Source organism: Phaethon aethereus (genome assembly GCF_964289735.1).
Source record: "Phaethon aethereus genome assembly, chromosome: W".
Lineage (NCBI taxonomy): Eukaryota > Metazoa > Chordata > Aves > Phaethontiformes > Phaethontidae > Phaethon > Phaethon aethereus.
The window spans coordinates 8,002,272-8,021,910 of NC_138581.1; positions in this window are offsets into that span (position 1 = coordinate 8,002,272).

Here is a 19,639-nt window from a genome sequence, read left to right on the forward strand (position 1 = left end):
CCTCTACCACCACTTTTGTGTTGAGATTGTCTGTTATCTGAGCACACACAGCACTGGAAGGTGACAGTATGAAAACAGAGTTATTTGTAGGTGACTCAAGTTCTCCTTGAATCGTACAGGTCCTGTAACAGCGTCTACTTTTACATTGAAGTACCTTCGTTTATTCACCTGTTATTCATTGAAAATGTTTGCTTAACTGATTTTTCTGTATTGACTTAGCAAGCTAAGAGCAGAGGAGAAAGAGAGTCCTTTGCTGTATCCATCAAAGTATCATTCCCACTTCCTGTCTCAGGCTGTCATTGGAGAAAGCAAAGTTATCAATACTAGCCATATTTATATTTATCTATCTTAATTTTCATATTCATGTGCATTTCATATACTTAATATATTGCTTATAGAAATCTAGAAACAATCTTCAACCTAAGAACTAACAACCACAAGATACTCATATCAATATCATACTTCTTTTGTTAAAGTTTGGAAATATCTTTGAGATTTCTTTGAGCTCTTCATACCTCTTTTTACAATATTTATTATTTTTATTATATATAGTAGTATTTGCCTTTTTAAATAATATTTACTTTTTAAGAATTTACGATAGCATACAAAACTTACTCTGAGCCAAGAGACAAAATTTACATCTATCTGAATCATCAAATATGAAATAGAATCATGAGGGTACCAAAGCTACGCAGAAAATGAAATTGAGAATGTCATGAATCTTTACAATTATACATGTTTGGAAAAGGGTTAATAATAATAATAATAATAATAATAATAATAATAATAATAATAATAATAGAAAGATAAATTCCACATTTAAATGCCCAATAAGAACACAGTAAAGTCTGTCAGATCATTTGTCACTGGAGAATTCTTTTTTTTATCTGAGACTTTTTAAGCAACACATTCTTGCTTTCTAGAGAAATTGTACTTTTTTTTGTACACAAAAAATTAAAATACTAAAAGAATCAATTTCTTTTTTTCTAAATGTCTATGCAAGATATATATATGTGTTGCCAATATTAATTTCCCTAATAACTTTATTTCTCTAGACCAATTTTATTTGCCATTTGGACTACATTTTACTTGAGTGTATTCACAGTCTCTTATAACAAAGGACATTATTTCTCGTGAAAGACATGAACTACAACAAACAGTCTCTGTAACAGACATTTCTGTTACAACAAAAATTTGAGAGCTTATATTTGCAATGCCCATAGCTCCCAAAGACACATAAGGTGCATTACGCTTTCCAAAAGAGAGACAAGATGACAACCTCTTTGACAAACCAAACAAGAATCAAAGTTTCAAGCTGTGGTTACTAATTTTGGGCGCTTCCATTTCTGAATGTTCAGCTAGAGGCAGGGGAAATTAACAGAAAACTGTACAGCTTTTGCACAATTCTGGGTCAAAATCCTGTCAGCTCTTGAAATACAAAATTTGGATTAAACTAGGAAGATGGCTAAAATGATGCTATGTGATGTTAAAGGTGATTATGTGTATATATCCAAACTTCTGTGCACTTATGTTTTCTATTAAATGAAAAGTATGTACAATCTCAGAAACAGTCCTCCCCAAGAGTATACAGAGAATGTAGTAATTTTGTATCTGCTGCTGTTAAAGTACATGTTGATTTTATGTTGATAGCTCTAAGCAAGCAGTGATTTCTCAGCTTTTATACAAACATCCTTCATTAGCTAAGGTTCATTTGAGAAATTTTGAAGTTTTTTTTTATTTTTAGAGCTCCCTTGACAAGTCCATAACCTAATGCAAATGTGATTGCTATCATCTTAGCTAACACATCAGGTTGGACCAAAGATTCTCCATTAAAAAAAAAAGTTGCTGGAGTTCAAAGCTCTAACAACTCTTACTCTGCAAAGATGGACTTATATTCGTTACAGAAACATCTTGTATTGTTGATGAATACTCAACAAACATTCTAGTTGGAGCATTAGCAAATTTTGTTGATTTCCATAGTCACCAGATAGTGAATTGCTTTCAGATGCCAGCCTTTTAATTTGGGACTTGTGTCCTTTGAAACAGTAAGTTTTTAGGCATTCTAATAATACTATTTGGATTTTTTTTTAAAGCGCATTATGAGAGTGATGGACTACTTTGTAGGGAAGAATGCGTTTGTGTTGGTGGTACAAGTCATGGTAGGTATTAAGTTCTGATGCTGTGATGAGGAGTGTGGTCCTCTTGTGATATTACCAGTAAGGGGGTAAAGAAGGGAGATCATTCCTTATCACTCATGAGGATACTTTGTTATGTTAAAGTCAAAACATTCTGATATCATTCACTGTTAACTGGACTTCCATTGCTCATAATTATTAATTCGAAAGACGATTCTCCAGAAGTGCTTAGTGGTATATATTTTTTCCACTGACAGCAGATGAATCTAATTGTGAATAGGCAGCTAGAAACCACCAAAGAACATCTGATTCAAGATAAGGTTTCCACCACGGAATTCCAGTTTTTCTTATTATAATGCTGTAGCAAGAAAAAGTTGTATTAACCATCATTTCACATTTAGTCTTATACTTCTTCCTACCCTTAACAGCCACTACACTGTGATGTACAGTGATCTTCTCACACCTGCTGAGAGATTATTCTGTGTCATGTTACATTATAATAGTGCTTTCCAGAGGCATTAATTCCTATTTGGACTGAAGTGGTAAAGAATAGATGACAAAAGCTTCTGTCATTATACACTCAGGAAGATCTCCAATACAAGCCTGAACATTTGTACTACTGCAGAAATTATTATACGGTGCTTTTCTATTGGAAAATGCTTATTATATAAGACATCTAAGATAGCTCCTCTCCTTGGCCTACACTTTCAAGAACAATTCCAGTCAGCTGAATAATTGAAGTTTTTCCATGTTTTAATATATTTCCTGGTAGGCCTGAACCTCATCCCCCTACCCCAAACTGGACATTTGTGACAATAAAAATAACCCGATATAGAGATAAGATATAGCAAATTTCACCACATACTACAAGACTTGTATGAGCTGGCTTCTGATCTCATTGGTGATGGTTCAAGAGAGGAGTAAGTTTATTCAGGACAAAGGAACTTCCTGACTTATCCTCCACATGATAGAAACTAATACTGTAAGTTTTGACCCTCTTTGGGACCTCAGTTTCTGTTACTATGTAGGAGACCCCAGTACCTGTACACACTGTTCTCAAAGGAAAACAACAAATAAAAACCTTTGAAAATATGAAAATTAATAAGTACAGATCCTATCAGCTGTTTCTTCCTACAAGGAAAACTGATATGGCATGACATGATAAAAACCTCCTTAAGAGCCTTTAAGATGAATGGATTCTGGCTGTCTCAAATCAAGGCTGGCAGGGAATATGATCTCCAGACTGTGGCAGATGGCGTCTGTTCTGTTTGTTTGCTCAGGTTTGCTGTATGTTTCTGCGTGTTACACTATGTTCTGCTCTGTTCTGCTATAAGGCAGAGGGAGGAGGGTTGCTTTTTCACTTCCTGGTAGTTCCTTCTATCTTGGGCTGGTGAAATTCTCCCAATGGAGAAGATGTCAGACCTTCTTTGACAGCAGTGGATTATCACAGAATCACTAAGGTTGGAAAGGACCTTCAAGACCATCAAGTCCAACCGTTAAGCCACCATGTCCCCTAAACCATGTCCTGAAGCACCACATCCACACGTTTTTTGAACACTTCCAGAGATGGTGACTCCACCACCTCCCTGGGCAGCCTGTTCCAGTGCTTGACCACTCTCGGTGAAGAAATTTTTCCCAATATCCAGTCTAAACCTCCCCTGGAGCAACTTGAGGGCATTTCCTCTTATTCTGTTGCTAGTTACTTGGGAGAAGAGACCAACAGCGACCTCACCACAACCCCCTTTCAGGTAGTTGTAGAGATCTACTGCAATGTTGTTTTGAAGAGCTAGTTGGAAAAAGCAGGGAGTGAAGCACCCAGCTATCAGGGATATTGAAGCACAAATAGAGATAAAAAAGGTCCCCAGGCAGAGACAAAAGCAGGCAGATGTTTTAGAGGAAGGGGAAAGAAATATTAACACGGGACATATGATGTTTGTGTGCAGTGTGTTACAATTTAGGAAGTAGTAAGAGTAGCCAGGTGGAGAGCAAGATTGAAGAAAAGGACCTCAAAAGCACATGCACTTTCAAGCTGGATTCCTAAGAAGGGCTAAGCTTTTTGTTTTGTTTTGTTTTGTTTTCAATATGTATTTTAATGAAAAAAGATGCATTGCTGTAGTTAGACAACCTTTAAATGCCAGAATTTGTTGTCACCTGACATTATGGAGAGCTAAAAAGGTCCATTCAAAGAGGAACAAGATGAATTCAGGAAGGATGGGAATCAGTGTGTTATACTTTGATCTCACTGTGAACGATGTCTACTGAGAATAGGGTTTTTTTTCTTACTCAAATTAAAAATTACAGACCAGGGAACAGAGAGCCCTCTTCATTAGGGAGCCTTGCAACAGTTTTTGGAGTATGTATTGATTCAGTGCCACGTGTCCTCTGGAGGCTAAAAAGTCTCCTTTAGTAAAAGGATGCTGGACCACACAGTTTGTACTCACCATGATTTGTTTCTAAAAAGAAACCTAAAAAAAAAACCAGCCCTCTAAAAAGTACCTCAACATGGGTACTGATAATGTAGATGACAAGGAAGGAATTCAAAGAATGAGGGAACAACAGCAGGGAAAACAAGTATGGTTTTCCAAGACAGATCATCTTCTGCATCACCTTTGTCATTTTTGGCCCATCTGCACTCTTACAGTTAGTTTAAGAGCTTAGATCTTCCATAGCGGCTGACCACAGCAGGACGCGTGCCCCGGAGACCAAGCAGGCCTGGATAAAATATTTCCAGTGTGGAGAGGAGGAAGATGGCAGGGTGGCTGACTGTTAGGTCCTGTGCTAATGTCCCTCCCATGTTTCTTAGAAACAGGGTGTTTTTCTTGCATGGGCAAAGGAACAGTCCTTTGCGCAGGTCCCTGAGTCTGAAGGTGTACTGACAGAGGAATATCTGACCAAGAGTGACAAAAGGATGTCTTTTTCTTCTGCTCGTGTAGGAAGCAGCCTCCTTAAAATCTAGCAGAAATGTTTGAAAGCAGAAATGTTTGAAATGTTTGAAGGGAGGACTTTCTGAGCACTGATGAGAGGGGTAACAGAGAAAAGGGGTACAGAGAGGGCCTTTTAACCATCTAGGTTTTCTAGGGCCTCTAAGTGGATGAAGACACTTTCCACTGAGATCTCCTTCTTCATAGCTACAATCACTAGTGCATGCTCTTAAATTCAGGTTGGATCCAGGTAGTATCTGGGATGCAATTGCCACTGCCACAACAAATGCAGGTGAAGGTGATAGCCTTGGAAATGGCCTGTAGCCTTTGCCCCTCACCCTCAGGAACCCTAAAGGTGGCCGAACTTCCTGATGTGTGGATAAGAAACAATTTGGTCATTTGTCTGCCAACTCTGTAAGACTTTATAGCCAATCAGTCATATTGCCTTACTCTACTTTCTGCCATCCACACTTGTTTTTGGATGTACTTACACTTCTTCTCTGGTGGCAAACCCATGATAGAACGATCATTCTTGTCCAGCAACAGGTCAACATCTCCCTGTTTTGATGTTTCCTTTGAGAGAGGAACTCAGGAGAACATCTAAAATTTCTGAAGAAAGTACATTTTAGGAGGAAAGTCTTTTTAGAAGAGTTTGGTTTTCTTCCTAAGTACTGAGAATTCAGCTGGCTATTATCTAGAGTTGACAGACTGGTAGAAATGGAGATGGCATTTTCAAAGTAGTATCTGAAGTAGCGTGATAAGTTTTTCCATCTTACTTAAATATCCTTGGTACTGTACAGTCATCTTCTAACATTGAAAGCATCCCATGTAATTTCTATGCCCTTATCTTTTATTTGATAAGTGGGTGGATGGCCTTATATTTAATTCATTGACCTAGAATTTTGTAGAACTATATTGGCTGATTGTCTGTGCCGAGAACTGTTGGTATTTCTTGAGGCAGTTGATTGATCACTGTTTTCCACAAGTTTACATCAGTAAGACAGTGATAATCCTTTCTTATGTGACAGATAATTGTAACTATAAAATCAACAGCCTTTGTATGATCTTCATGCATAATACTCTGAATGACATAGAGTTGAGGCTTCTTGCTGAGCTCTCAGAGACCATACCTGATCTGACAGGAACAAAATTTGGTAATTACAGTAGGAATGTTAGAACCAACCAGTGACCAAGAGAGGCGAGGTGTCATACCCTGAGAAAAGCACATTTTTCTAATGTCCCCGTTTACTAACAAATGCTTAAAAAACATTATTTCCAGGTTCCCTAGAACAGTTTCCTCATTTTGAATATAGAAACAGCTCATCCTTTTACCTATTAATTAATTTTTATTCTATTGTCCCTATTAAATTTTTCTTCTTTTGTTCTTCAGTCAAAAGCCTTGTTTTCTTCCCCCACTCCTGACTTTTAATTACTGCTGGCTTGATTGACAGAAAAACAGGACAGAAGGGGGTTTTTTTAAGTAAATGAAGCTTCATCCTTAGTGACAAAATGTAGCCAGCTATTAACAGGCTTTGTGTGTGTATAAGCACAAGTGAAAGCGAAAGAGAGAGAGACAGGGAGCCAAAGAGGCAGTGCTTCAACATTCAATGATAAAATGTAGAGCTTGAGAGAATAATCAGAAGAAAAGAAGAAAAGAAAAAAATACAAATTATATGAAAAGGGAAAGTTAATTGGTATAGAAAACTAAATTCAATATTCACTTGTGGACTGCCTTAATGGTTTAATAACTGCCAATTTTGTACACAGGCTCTGTGCAGTTGTAATAAGAATTTCATCCCCAGCTCTTCCAGGGAAAAGATAAGCAAGCAAATATACTGTGGCCACTGAATGCCCTAGTACTGTGTTTTATTATGTTTACTTTATAATCCCATCATCCCCATGCCACCAGCATGCTTGAGGGGTAGTGGAGGCAGCAGTCGGTACTCCCTGTTGGTTCCCTGTCTTTCACTGCTACCCTAAGGTACTTAAGAATGACAGTATAAAGAATTTCTGTGCAGATGAGCCTGTAGATTTGGGGAATTGGCTGCTTATAGACAGGGATTCTTTTGGTAGACTTAATTCCTTTAGCAAGGGTGAAGAACCATCTGTGGGGATTCTTGTCATGTATAAGGAAGTTAGTCATGCTCTCTGCGGAATTGAGTTTCTTGAATTTTAATGAAACCCATGTCAATCTGTCTCCTCTATATCCCTGCATTGAAATCAGTGGTCAGCTAGTCAACAATCACAACAGTAAATCACAGCAGATAAGCCATGCAGGACAGCAATGAAGAATTTACAGTCTTGTCTTTTCCTTTTTCTTCGCCTTCATTTTTTTTCTTCTTTCTCCTTTTCCTTGCCTTGCCTTTTGCCTTGCCTTTTTGCCTTATGCCCACTTTCTTTCTTCCCAGAAAAATACAAGTGTACAAAATGAGCCATTGCCATTCTTTGTCTTAGAGTGAGAGGTATTTCAGAGGGTAAGGAGAGGAAAGAGGAAAACATTTTGTATTTGGGAGAGATTTTTTCTTTCTTGATCCATCTATAGTTTTTATTGGTCATTTAAATGACTTTCCATGCCCTTGATTTCCCCCAGTAACTGAAATACAGAGACTGAGTTTACTTTCCTAATTTTACAAATTGATATATATAGATATATTATATGCATGGAAACTAATAAATCTATTAAAAAGCACGTTAAGAACGAGATCACTGTAAACAATAGTGTAATGGAGGTATCTATTCGTCTCCCAAGTTCTAAGACCTATGTACATGAAGCAGTTAAAAGAAGAACATATTTTCTTTAATATGCTGCTTTATTAAAATTTGTTCTTCTACTTTAATAAGAGAGAGAGTTTTTGGACTCCAAAAGTCAATACAACACAGTGAAAGGCTCCTTTTTTTTTTCCTTCATTTTTTTTCTTTGTTTTTTCTTCCTTTTTTTCCCCTTCTCTTTTCTTTCCAATTCGTATTATCTTGAATGATTAAATGTCTCTTTTGGGGTTGCTTTGAAAGCCTCTGGTAATATTCTGGAAGGGTTTTTTGGAATTAATCAGAAAACACAAATATGCACTTGGCTTTGCCTTTGAGGCTAAATGGAGGGAGTAGATTGAAACACAGGCATAAAGGAGGCCTCCTGGGTTGAAGAAACCAGTCCTTCCTGCTATTGGCACCATGGCACATAACCTCTTTCGTATTAAGTTCCATTTTTAAGTCAATAAAAGGCATTTTCAGAACTAAAAACCTCAAAAAGTTGAGACCTCTGCTCTAATTCTGAGCTTATATTTATTCATTTTTTTATTATAGTCACATGGTTTTGTGCAAATTTTGGACTTCAGCCTAAATGATCTCTTTTTTTTGTTTCAGGTGTCTGTTCTACCATTTTTATTGAGAGCATGTCTAGTCTCGGACCTCATTTCATGAGGCTAAAAATCTCTTACCATCAGTGGATGAGTCTGTGTAGCTACAGACTGACTCTGTCTACACCAGTTCAGTCTCAGTGAGTTTAGTTGTAGTATTGCCTTAGCATAATACTTTGTTTCAGTAAAGGCAGGACTAAAATAACTTCTCAGTCATCCTACTTCATCCCTTTCAATCAGGAACAACGATATACCAGCCATCTAGGTTAGAAAGGCCCACAAAACGTTTTGTTTGATACTATACACAACAGGCTACGGAATATACACTACATACAACAAACGTAAGATTCATGTTAAAAGAGTGAAAGATGCTATAAGATGAGTGAATGAGAAATCATGTACGTGACCATTGTCCTGAGTCCCTCTGCTAATGGATTGTTTGCTAAATAAAGTTCCCAGGTTGGCAGGTAAAATGGTCTCACATCAGAACTTAATCAGATTGGACACAACATTGTACTAATGGGATTATGTGTTCTTGAACCAACCTAGTTTGAATCTGGACTGTTCAGATCTCAAAAAGAGGAGTGTGTGATTGTTCAAATTTGTTCATTTTGAAGGAATTTTTGATCTGCCTTTCAGATAGCAGGTATCAGGCTACTGTTCCTTTTGGAAGAGTTAATTTTGCTCCTTTGTTTGTCCTGATATTGAGGTTCTACTCTGAAATAGCTAGAAAAATCGGTCTGAGTATTTAAAGTTCAGTTTACTTTCCTATAACTTGAAAGAAGCAGTCAGTTTGTAGGAAGCTGTTTATCTTTTGTAAAATTAACAGAAGTGTCCTAAAAGATATTAAGATGTTACCATTCTTCTTTACATTTTTTTTTTTAAATTTAAAAGTCTGTCCTGTAGAAAAATCTAAGTTACGTTCCAAACTGGTGCCAAGTGTTAAAATATTAGAACTTTCCATGCAACATTTGTTTGCATTAAAAGTTTTATCAAAAACATTGTGAAGGTTTTGCCTTTGAATTTTCTTTGTCTATTTGAATTTTACAGATACCTAAACAAAACTCTAAATGTTGCAAGTATATAAAATTGTATACTTCAATATTTTCAGAAGTGATAATCCTAAATTCTAAGGTAAAGGAGAGAACTACTTAAAATACATTTTCAAGCTTGGTCTTGATACCAGTTCTTTTTAGTGTTCTTATGGAACACAAGAACAAAACCTTCCTTTTCTGATAGTTATCTGTCTCTCTGATTTCTTTCAAAAGTCCATGAAGAAGAAAGAGCATTTAGATTAGGTTCCTCATTTAATTGCTATAAGCATTTTTTTTTTTTTGAGGTGTTTAACTTACATTTCACTATGAGAACTCAGACACTAGATAACTTTTTGCCTTGATATTCTGAGGGCTATGGTATAACAGAGTCACCATCCTGAGTCTGGCATAGATATGAGAGGACTTTGCATGTGTGAGAGACTGAATAGTAAAACATTTGTCTCAAAGATTGTTTTTTCAAGATAAGGATGGCTACAAGGATGAAAAACACCCTGCCAAGATAATGGCTACATGTGAGGAGCGGGGCTGGAGCCACCCACCATGAAGTGTATGTGCATATGCAGGCTAAATTTGGGCCCCTCACTACAAGAAGGACGCTGAGGTGCTGGAGCGTGTCCAGAGAAGGGCAAGGAAGCTGGTGAGGGGTCTGGAGCACAAGTCTTATGAGGAGCGGCTGAGGGAACTGGGCTTGTTTAGTCTGGAGAAGAGGAGGCTGAGGGGAGACCTTATCGCTCTCTACAACTACCTGAAAGGGGGTTGTGGCGACCAGGGTGTTGATCTCTTCTCCCACGTAACCAGTGATAGGACGAGAGGAAATGGCCTCAAGTTGCACCAGGGGAGGTTTAGATTGGATATTAGGAAAAATTTCTTCACTGAGAGAGTGGTCAGGCATTGGAACAGGCTGCCCAGGGAGGTGATGGAGTCGCCATCTCTGGAAGTGTTCAAAAAACATGTGGATGTGGTGCTTCAGGACATCATTTAGGGAACATGGTGGCGCTGGATTAATGGTTGGACTTGATGATCTTGAAGGTCCTTTCCAACCTTAGTGATTCTGTGATTCTATGATTCTGTAAATTGCAGGCCTTGAATGAGTGAAAAAGGGGACTGCCAAGACAAGCCCGTGTGTGCGTGCCGGCCACCTCCGAGCGCGATCACCCACCACCGAAAACATGAAGAGACTTGGACCCCGGGACACCGCAGATCCATGGTGGTGACTATCCTTGCAACTCTATCCTGAATGCTTGCTTGATTTCTGTCTTTTTATTCCATTCTGTCCTATCACTACTAATTCTTTATTTTTGATAATAAAAGCTGTCTTGGGTATACGGCATTTGACCTCGTTTGTGTCTTAATCTCGTTCTCGGGATCATATCAAAACCTCTCCCGACACTGGATTGGGACATTTAAATTGGCATCAGGGACAGGATCCCTTGAGACGAGAGTGCCGTATTATTTCCCAAATAAGTGATACCTCTCAGGAAAGTAAGGGAGGTGGGTCTGTGTTTGAAACTCATGTGCTGCTTTCCTGAGATGACCACTTCCCCGGTTTATTTCTCTGTCCTTGACTACGTGAGACCTCTCAGGAAAATAAGGAGTGCGGGTCTATGTGTGAAACTTATGTGCTGCCTTCCTGAGATGACCGCTTCCCCGCTTTGAACAGGATCCCTTGAGATTTCCCAAATACGTGAGACGTCTCAGGAAAGTAAGGGGTGCGGGTCTTGTGTTTGAAACTCATGTGCTGCCTTCCTGAGACGACCGCTTCCCGGCTTTGTTTCCCAAATAAGTGAGACCTCTCAGGAAAGTAAAGGGGGGCAAGTAACTTAGGTGCTGCCTTCCTGAGACGACCACTTCCCCAGCTTAAATAGGATGAGTGACCTTAAAACTGCCCCTTTGGGGAGAGAAGTTTTGTTTGAATTTTTAGAAAAATATAATGCGCGACCCTCTGTACCCAGGATGGACTGGGCTCAGGGAAATTGGTATAATTTGCAGAGTGTGGTTGATCAAACAAGCACATTGTGAAAGGATGCGAGAGTGAGATCAGGAAGGGGAAAATCGATTATTTGTGTTGTTCTCGGTGCCAGTTTGGCCGCTGCTGTAGCGACGAGGGAACGCTGCCGAAACCTCGTTCGGTCCCTTCAGGGGCAAGTGGCAGACTTAAAGGTACAGCTTGAAGGAGAGAGAGACCAGGTCAAACATCTGCAGACTGCTCTTAAGGAGCAACTCCTTGTGGGCACTGCCCGTGAGGAAATACCCCCAAGGTCAGGAACTGGTTACCCTTTTGACGACTTGCAGGCAGGGAGAGAAAGAGTAGAGAAATTAGAACCACCCTCGCTGGACCCTTGGTTAAGAATGAGTATATTTACAATGACGATCAGGATCAGTCCCCCCAAGTCACAACCAAGGCGGTCCCCTATACTGCCACTGAGTTGGCAAAGTTAAAAAAAGATTTTGGTCAAACCCCTGGGGAGTCAGAGACGGAGCATGTCTGGAGAGTATCGTTGTTGGAGGGGGATCAGATTTTGCTGAGCGAAAAAGAGGCGGAGGGGTATTGGGGACTGGGACTATTTTTAATTACTGGGAATCACCGGGCCCCTTGGTCTTTAACTCAGCGGGCAGCCTATTGGGCGGGGGGTTTGAACCTCTTGGAGTGGGGGGATCCCCTCGTAATTGCAGGGACTGCCAAGACAAGCCCATGTGCGTGCTGGGGGGGTCTGCCCAGAGTGGGGCAGAGGGGTAGAATCCCCCCCCTCGCCTTGCTGGCCACGCGGCTTTGGATGCGGCCCTGGATATGGTTGGCCTCCTGGGCTATGAGCACACATTGCCGGCTCATGTCCAGCTTTTAATCCACCGGTACACCCAAGTCCTTCTTGGCAGGGCTGCTCTCCATCCCTTCATCCCCCAGCCTGTGCTGATACTGGGAGCTGCCCTGACCCAGGTGCAGGACCCTGAATCTCATGAGGTTCACATTGCTTGAGCTTGTCCAGGTCCCTCTGGATGGCATCCCATCCCTCAGGCAAGTCAACTGCACCACTCAGCTTGGTGTTGTCTGCAAACTTGCTGAGGGTGCACTCGATCCCACTGCCTATGTCATCGATGAAGATATTAAGGAGTACTGGTCCCAATACAGACCCCTGAGGGACACCACTCATCACCGATCTCCATCTGAACATTGAGCCATTGACAACTAATTTGATATTTAGTAACTGATGGGGTGAACTTTAATAAGTAATGGGGTGCTGAGACACAGTTCATAATGGTTGTCACATTAGTATGTAGAAAAGGTAAGATAAAGTCTCATGTAACAAGATAATACCAAATGTAAACTTTCTGGGAAGCATTGAGACAATGACCAAAGACCCAGTATATTTGCCATGGCTATTCATGGCAATTCATTCACATGCTGTAATGCATTTTCTGATTAAAAACATTACCAAGGGAGGAATTAGAATCTTGTTCTGACCCACATTCCTTTTTTGGTTTTTTTGTCCATTATCAACTCTGTTAAGCATTTTTCTTCATTCCTCTTTGGTCAGTCATAAACTGCAGCCTTTTTGCTTGAGTATTCAGATTCCTCCTGATTTTATAGCCATGAACCTGTCTGCTTTATGCAGCTTTTGTTGGTTGCATCCTGCCTTCACATGTTTATTTCTTATGCTTAGTACAGCATTTTCTGATCTGTAGTTAACCACTGTCAAAACTGATCAAGAAATTCTCCCTTTACTCAGGGTAATTAATAGAGAAAGTTCTTTCTTATTTTATTTTGGAAATGTTTGTAAAAATTAATGAAGCATGTTTTGCTAAATTGAAGTTTTTGAACTTTTACAACTTAAATATATTTTGCCTCAGTGAGAAAAACTTAAGCATGGGGGAAAAAATATTGCAAAGATAGTCCTTACTAAAGGAATTGCAAAAATAGCATGTATTTGTATTGTTTAATTTTAATTGCATAACTTGCTAATCTTATGGAAAAATACACTTGTGTTACTGATCAATTAAGACTAGTGCCTTCAGTCTTTTATTTAAAGTGCATTAAACTTTCAGCCTAAACATCTCCACTTTCTACAGTCTAACCTGTATCCAGGATAGAGCATTTGAAATTATGTCAGTACACTGAGTTAGGAAAAGCAATGAACAAACATAACATGAACCTTTCATTAAATGTCTTTGCCTAGATTATGGTACTTCAGCAGAAAGGTTAAGTCAAATTTACATGTGTGAACAAAAAAGAACACAGACCAAAAATGAGGAATTTCCATCTGAATCTGTAGGAAACAGAAATCTTTAACTCATATGCATCATAAGCTTTTGTTGCCCATTTTTTTGTTGCTATTGTCATTATGATCTCATTTTGACAGTAGTAACCCTATTGAACTCATCATTCTGTTTAGGAGTATAAGGCTTAACTCTCAGTGTTTTCTCTCTCTTCTTTCCTCTTGTCTTTGTTCCTTCCAAATAGATTAGTAATGTAGTTTGACTATAGCCTCATTCTAATGAAGGAAATAAACTGGAAAGAAAAGATGAACCCAAATCACCATTTAAACATGGTGATGTTGAAGGACTCTGCACTTAACTTTTAGACTCCTAAATCCAGGAGTGGACGAGTTAGATACTGAAGTTCCCAGTCCAATACGTAAAAAGATGTAAATATCTCAGGATGAAGTTTTCAATGCTGTGGATTTCAACAGGGTGCAGCCAGGTTTAAGAATATGCTGAAATTTTGCTTCTCTCTTGGACTGAAGGTCCTACCTCTGGACTGAGCTAGGTGGCTCTGCAAGGCTGGGATTCCAAACCTCGAATCAGATCCAGACTTACTTCACTTTTGTCTAAGTGCATGGAGGTGGGGATATTCGACTTTTCTGTAATAATTGATGAGAACCTGTATGCCAAAAGACGTACACCTCAGCTTTCTAGACTCCTTTACCCAGAGGAGTTTTAAATTAGTGATGACTCTGTTTACTCTGTTGTATCCTTCAAATGGAAAATTCTTATTTCTCCTTGCATGCTTTTTTTCCTTTATGCTATTTGAGATGATGATGATGAAGATGATAACAACTTATTTATGGAATATTTCTTTCTCTGGTGGACAGCATTCTACTGAAGCTGCTGAAATGAAGGAAAGGTTAGATTCAACTGTCTTTGACTTGCATCAGATAATATTTCTTGAACAATTTCGCTGGACTCTCAAACTCCATATCTCCACTGGTGAACAGCAAGTAGTCTTCTAGCATGGCTGAACTAGTTCAAAGAAGGTAGTAGAAGATGGATAGAGTGAAAGGTAGGTTTTTATTGCATAGCATTGGCTGAGAAAATTCTGCTGTTAGGTGAACTCTTTCTTCTTCTAAAATTTGAGTTGGAATCGGGACTTCATGGGACAGAAGTACATCTGATTAAAAGAATCCCAAATATATACTTCTCATTTCAAAATGAATATTAATATAAAAGGTAGTATTCAGAATAGATGTATATAGGAAACATTATTTTAAGTATACATAAAATTAACAAAATAAATTCACGAAATAAAATAAAGAGGTACAATTTGGCTAAGGAGGTCTAAGAGGGAAAGTGATCTGGGAAGGAACACTGAACCATACATTTTCCAACAGATCATACTGTGTGTGTAGGTCTGTGAATTAGAATTAAGAACATTAGCTATTAGCATTAAGAACAAGCTATTTATTTTTAGGTATCTAAATATAAATTTTGCTATCACATTGATCAGCCCAATATGAGAATATACTCATACAATTTTGATTGAAATTCTAACAGAGAAACACGGGATGGATAGAAGTTTGCAAGTTACAACATCGAGCAACCTGGGACTGTCAACCTCCGGCGCAAATTTTCCAATAACATTTGAAATGTATTTTGCAATATATATTTATTTTGTGTCAAGGTCATTGACATTGGGCTGCCCTTGCACAGGTGTGATAGGTAGTTGATGGGCTGTACATCAGTTTCATTAAGAGTGAAGAACTGACTTGATACCTCTGCCAGACAAGCAAAAAAAAAAAACCCAAAACAAACCCACTGTAAAGCTCCAAAGAGCAGTCTTTATAAGTTTTCAAATAGAAGTTGAGAAACACCAATAAAGTTTGGATTCAGCTCAAGTGCATCATCAACCTCAGGCGTCTTCCTGCTAGTTTTATTTATTTATGCATTTATGATCCATTTGTCTAGTCCTACTGAAAGATCTATAGAGAAAATTACTAGGGCAGAATGTAGATCCAATCGCACATTCTACAATAGGAGCAAATGATTCCTGTTCTCATTATTTGGATTGGTAATTTGTTAAACCAGTATTAACAGGAGCAACAGCTTTACTAGGTTAAAGGGGTTTTGTACTGAGTAATGACTGCCTGGAGAAGGAACGAGCAAGGGGAGTAAATCCTAACAGCCTTTTACTATTGAGGTAGCACATGCAAGTGAATCAATAGTGGCTGGTAAGGTGGTGCTGTAAAGATGCTTTATTGGTTTAACTAAGTAGGTTGGCAGGGAAGCTGCAGCAAGTATCAGTACAAATAATCAAATCTGGTCCAAAGACAGAGCTGAAACCCAAGAGCCGTCACTTTCTTGGAAGCACTAAAAATAGTGTTTTGCTCATAAAAGCCTACGTCATCCAACTTGGCCTTGTGTCAAGCTTGTGAACTGTCTAGCCAGTTCAAACATTTTCTTTTAGTCACAAGAGATACCTTACCTCAGCCGCTTGCAAAGGAGCTTCTCACAGGAGTCTGGTAACTAGCTACATGCACACTTGAGTCCATTGGAAAAGACAAGCATATGGTAGCACCAAGAGCTTAGTTTTGATTTACAACAGCCTAGATCTCTTCCTACTCTGCCCACCTACCCGCGGCAGCTAAAAGGAGTCTCGGTGCTAAGCTCCCTTTGTAGTCAGAGTCCTCCAAGGGCTGCTTCAGTCTTGCTTATATCTGCCTGGCTCTCCCAAGCAGCCTGTCTCTCTCCATTTGCTGCACAGGGAGCCTATGGAGACAAGGCTCCCAAGTTAAACCCTTTGCTTAGGTGCCTAAATCTAAGCCCACACGTGCACAGCCAGTGAATTAGTAGATTTTCAGCAGAGATGCCATAACTAATTAAAGGATGCTACACTGATTCTTTGGAGATTTTTTTGAGCATACATCAAATACAGTTTCACCTAACAGAAATTTGTTGATATACATGAGTTTCAAATTTGTTTTCAACAAATTACAATCTGCTAACATCCTTTCAGCACCATTAACTTTGTCCATGCCTAGGGCACAAGCACTCTTAAAAGTGCTTTAATTAATACTTTCTTAAAAGTATTTTATTAGTATCTGCATTCATAGTAATGATAACAAATAATAGCACTATGCACATATAAGAAAAGTGTTAAATAAACAGTTTTAAATCTGTTCATGCTCTTGGCATGGACAAAGATAATGGTGTTTATTGCTATTATTGAGTAGTAGTAGTAGTAGTTGTATTGCAGCAGTGCTTAAGAGCGAGCTGCAGTGACAGATCAGGATTTCATTTAACTATGTATTCTGCAAACATAGGACCTTCTTCAAATAATTTACAGGCAAATATAAAAGAGAGCTAGTGAATACACACACATATACATATACATGTGCTATTTTTGTTTGGTTTTATGTGTGTGTGAGAGAGAGGGTAAATGTATTTTCTATGTGTGAGGATACAACAGGACAAGGTGATCATCGTAGTGCACTGAATACCTAAACAGAATAAACAAGTCCAAAATCTTAATTTTGTTTGAGTCTAAAACTTACAGCAAATGAGGATATCGAAAAAATTCCCTGAAATTCACATGAACTGCAAATGAGATTTACATAAGTCTCCTCCAAACTGCATGATGTTTATTTCTACCCAAAATCAAAAACAGGAAAGATTTGACCTCCTTTAGAGAAAAATGTGGGACGAAATCTCATTGCGAAAGCTTTCTCGGGAAAATAAGATCAGAGACTACCCACCACCAACTCTTCTGCTTAGCGACTTTGTTGATACTAAGATATATGTTAAATATTTTAGGGATTTCAGTCCTTAGTGTTTTACTTTTCTCTCTTGACAGTCAAATGACCTTCTCTGGTGACAAAAGGTTGGGCTGATAGCTAGACACATAACTGACTACAGTCCAGAGTTTTTGATTAAGTAAAGTTAGACATCTGGACAGATTTTAAATCAGTTACAATTTTCAGAATCAAAGAATGCACAAGAATGTTTTTAGCTATTTCTGGCTTCTACCAGGTTTTCTGAAAGGAAGCAGAAAGGGAGGGAAAGCAAAAAGGTTCTGCATTTCCTTCTGAAAGTGTCTTCTGACGGTATCTTATGACAAACATACATCCCTCAACTGAAAATGGCCATTGTTGAACCTGGATACATCACTATAAATGAGACATGTAATTTATGAGCAAAACTAATGTTGACTTCCTCTAACATTGAGAAAGACACTTCCAGAGACTTCAGGCAGCCTGGAGGTACATCTTTTCAGTGGCTACAGAAAGTGTCTGGATGCCTGTTGCAAAATCCTTCATTACACATCAAAACCAGAAGCCCTTCTGTCTCTCTGATCATTGTTCTGGTGCAGGCTATTTGGGTTTGAAGATTATCTAACAGAGTCTCAGTGATATACATAAAATACAGCACTGACTATGGATTAGAGAGGGGCTGCCAAGTGCAGCATTCAAACACCTGGTGATATTGATTTTACACTTTTCCTGTGATTCTACATCACATTCCTTTAGTTTCTGGCAACGTCTATAACTTTTATACTGACATAAATTGTGACAAAAAAGGAGTCAAATAATCCTCCTTCCCCCTCCAGAAATAGTTAGGAAAGCTCTATAGCACCATTAATATTTTTCTTAACGTAGGTGAACTCAAAGAGGGCAGAAGTACAGGGAAAGTTAAATCTAACCTCTCAGTATGTTGTTATTGTTTCTGTGTTGGCTTTAGTTTTGTTCTCCTAGTAATAAACATAAGAATAGAAATATTTATTCATCCGGAAAATCCCCTTTATTATGTAATTGTTATCACTATCTTTTTTTTTTTAATGCATCCAACAAGATATCACCTGAACATCTCAGATTAACCTCTTGGTTCAGTTGGAAACTATCCTCAAGAAATGACATGGGATATATCCTTTTACTAACGATGTCCCTACACTTAATAAATATCCAATGCGTTGTATAGTGAAACAGCAATAAGAAGTGGATGCAGTCCTCTGAAATCCTCCATGATTGACACTGTTAGATGGAAGGACAAGTGCCCTTAATGACCCCTTTATTTTCAAAATTCATAAAGTCATACAATTACTTTCATGTTACTTGCAGAAGGAGTATGGAGAGTTTGGGGTTGTTTTTTTTTGGATTTAAAACTCTGGTGTGAAGCCAAAGGTATATCAGAATATCCAGACTTCTGAAAAAAACTGTTGGATTCTGAATGTTGCTGCTTGAATAACTAGCTTAGAAAGAGCAAAGCCAATATTTCATCATGTCTCTATCGCCAATGGAGGGTTTTGGAGCCTTGCCCAGAAGGGAGTTCTGATAATACTGTCATTCATTTTACAGGTACATCTGTTTATTCACGGTACTATGGTAATAAATGCACTTGCTGTCTACTTTTTACTTAAATTTGATGTTCAACAGTTCCAGTAAAGACTTTGTACAAGAGCTGTAAAGACTAGTGTCTGGTAACAAAGCTGGTATTAAAGAAACTTAGAAGGGAGGAATAATTAAAAAAAAAAACCCACAAACAAAACAGATACGAGTGATAGAGAGAAAGACTTTCACAGGACTGGAACATGTAGTGGTTTGTCTGTCAAAGAAATTACTTAATTAGAAAATTAACAGTGTCACCAAGAGCTAGAAGTACACAGCTGAGCTTTTTAGTAGTCTTTCAGTATGCCTACATTGCTTGGATCATAGGCTTCTTCAGGGCAAATTAGCACTGTTTATTTAAGCAAATCATCTGGCTGCTCTCATGGGGACCACTACCTCTTTGACTTCAACACCCAAGAATCACACAGATCATCATATATCATCTCCAGGGGCTGAGGAGAATTCTAACAGCAATATTATTTTGTTTCAATTCTTGAACACGCACTGATAAATTTCACAGTTGAAAACCATATGACATGAGAGACAGTAGTTGCAGCTTTGAATTTCGAAGGTCTTAAGTTCCCA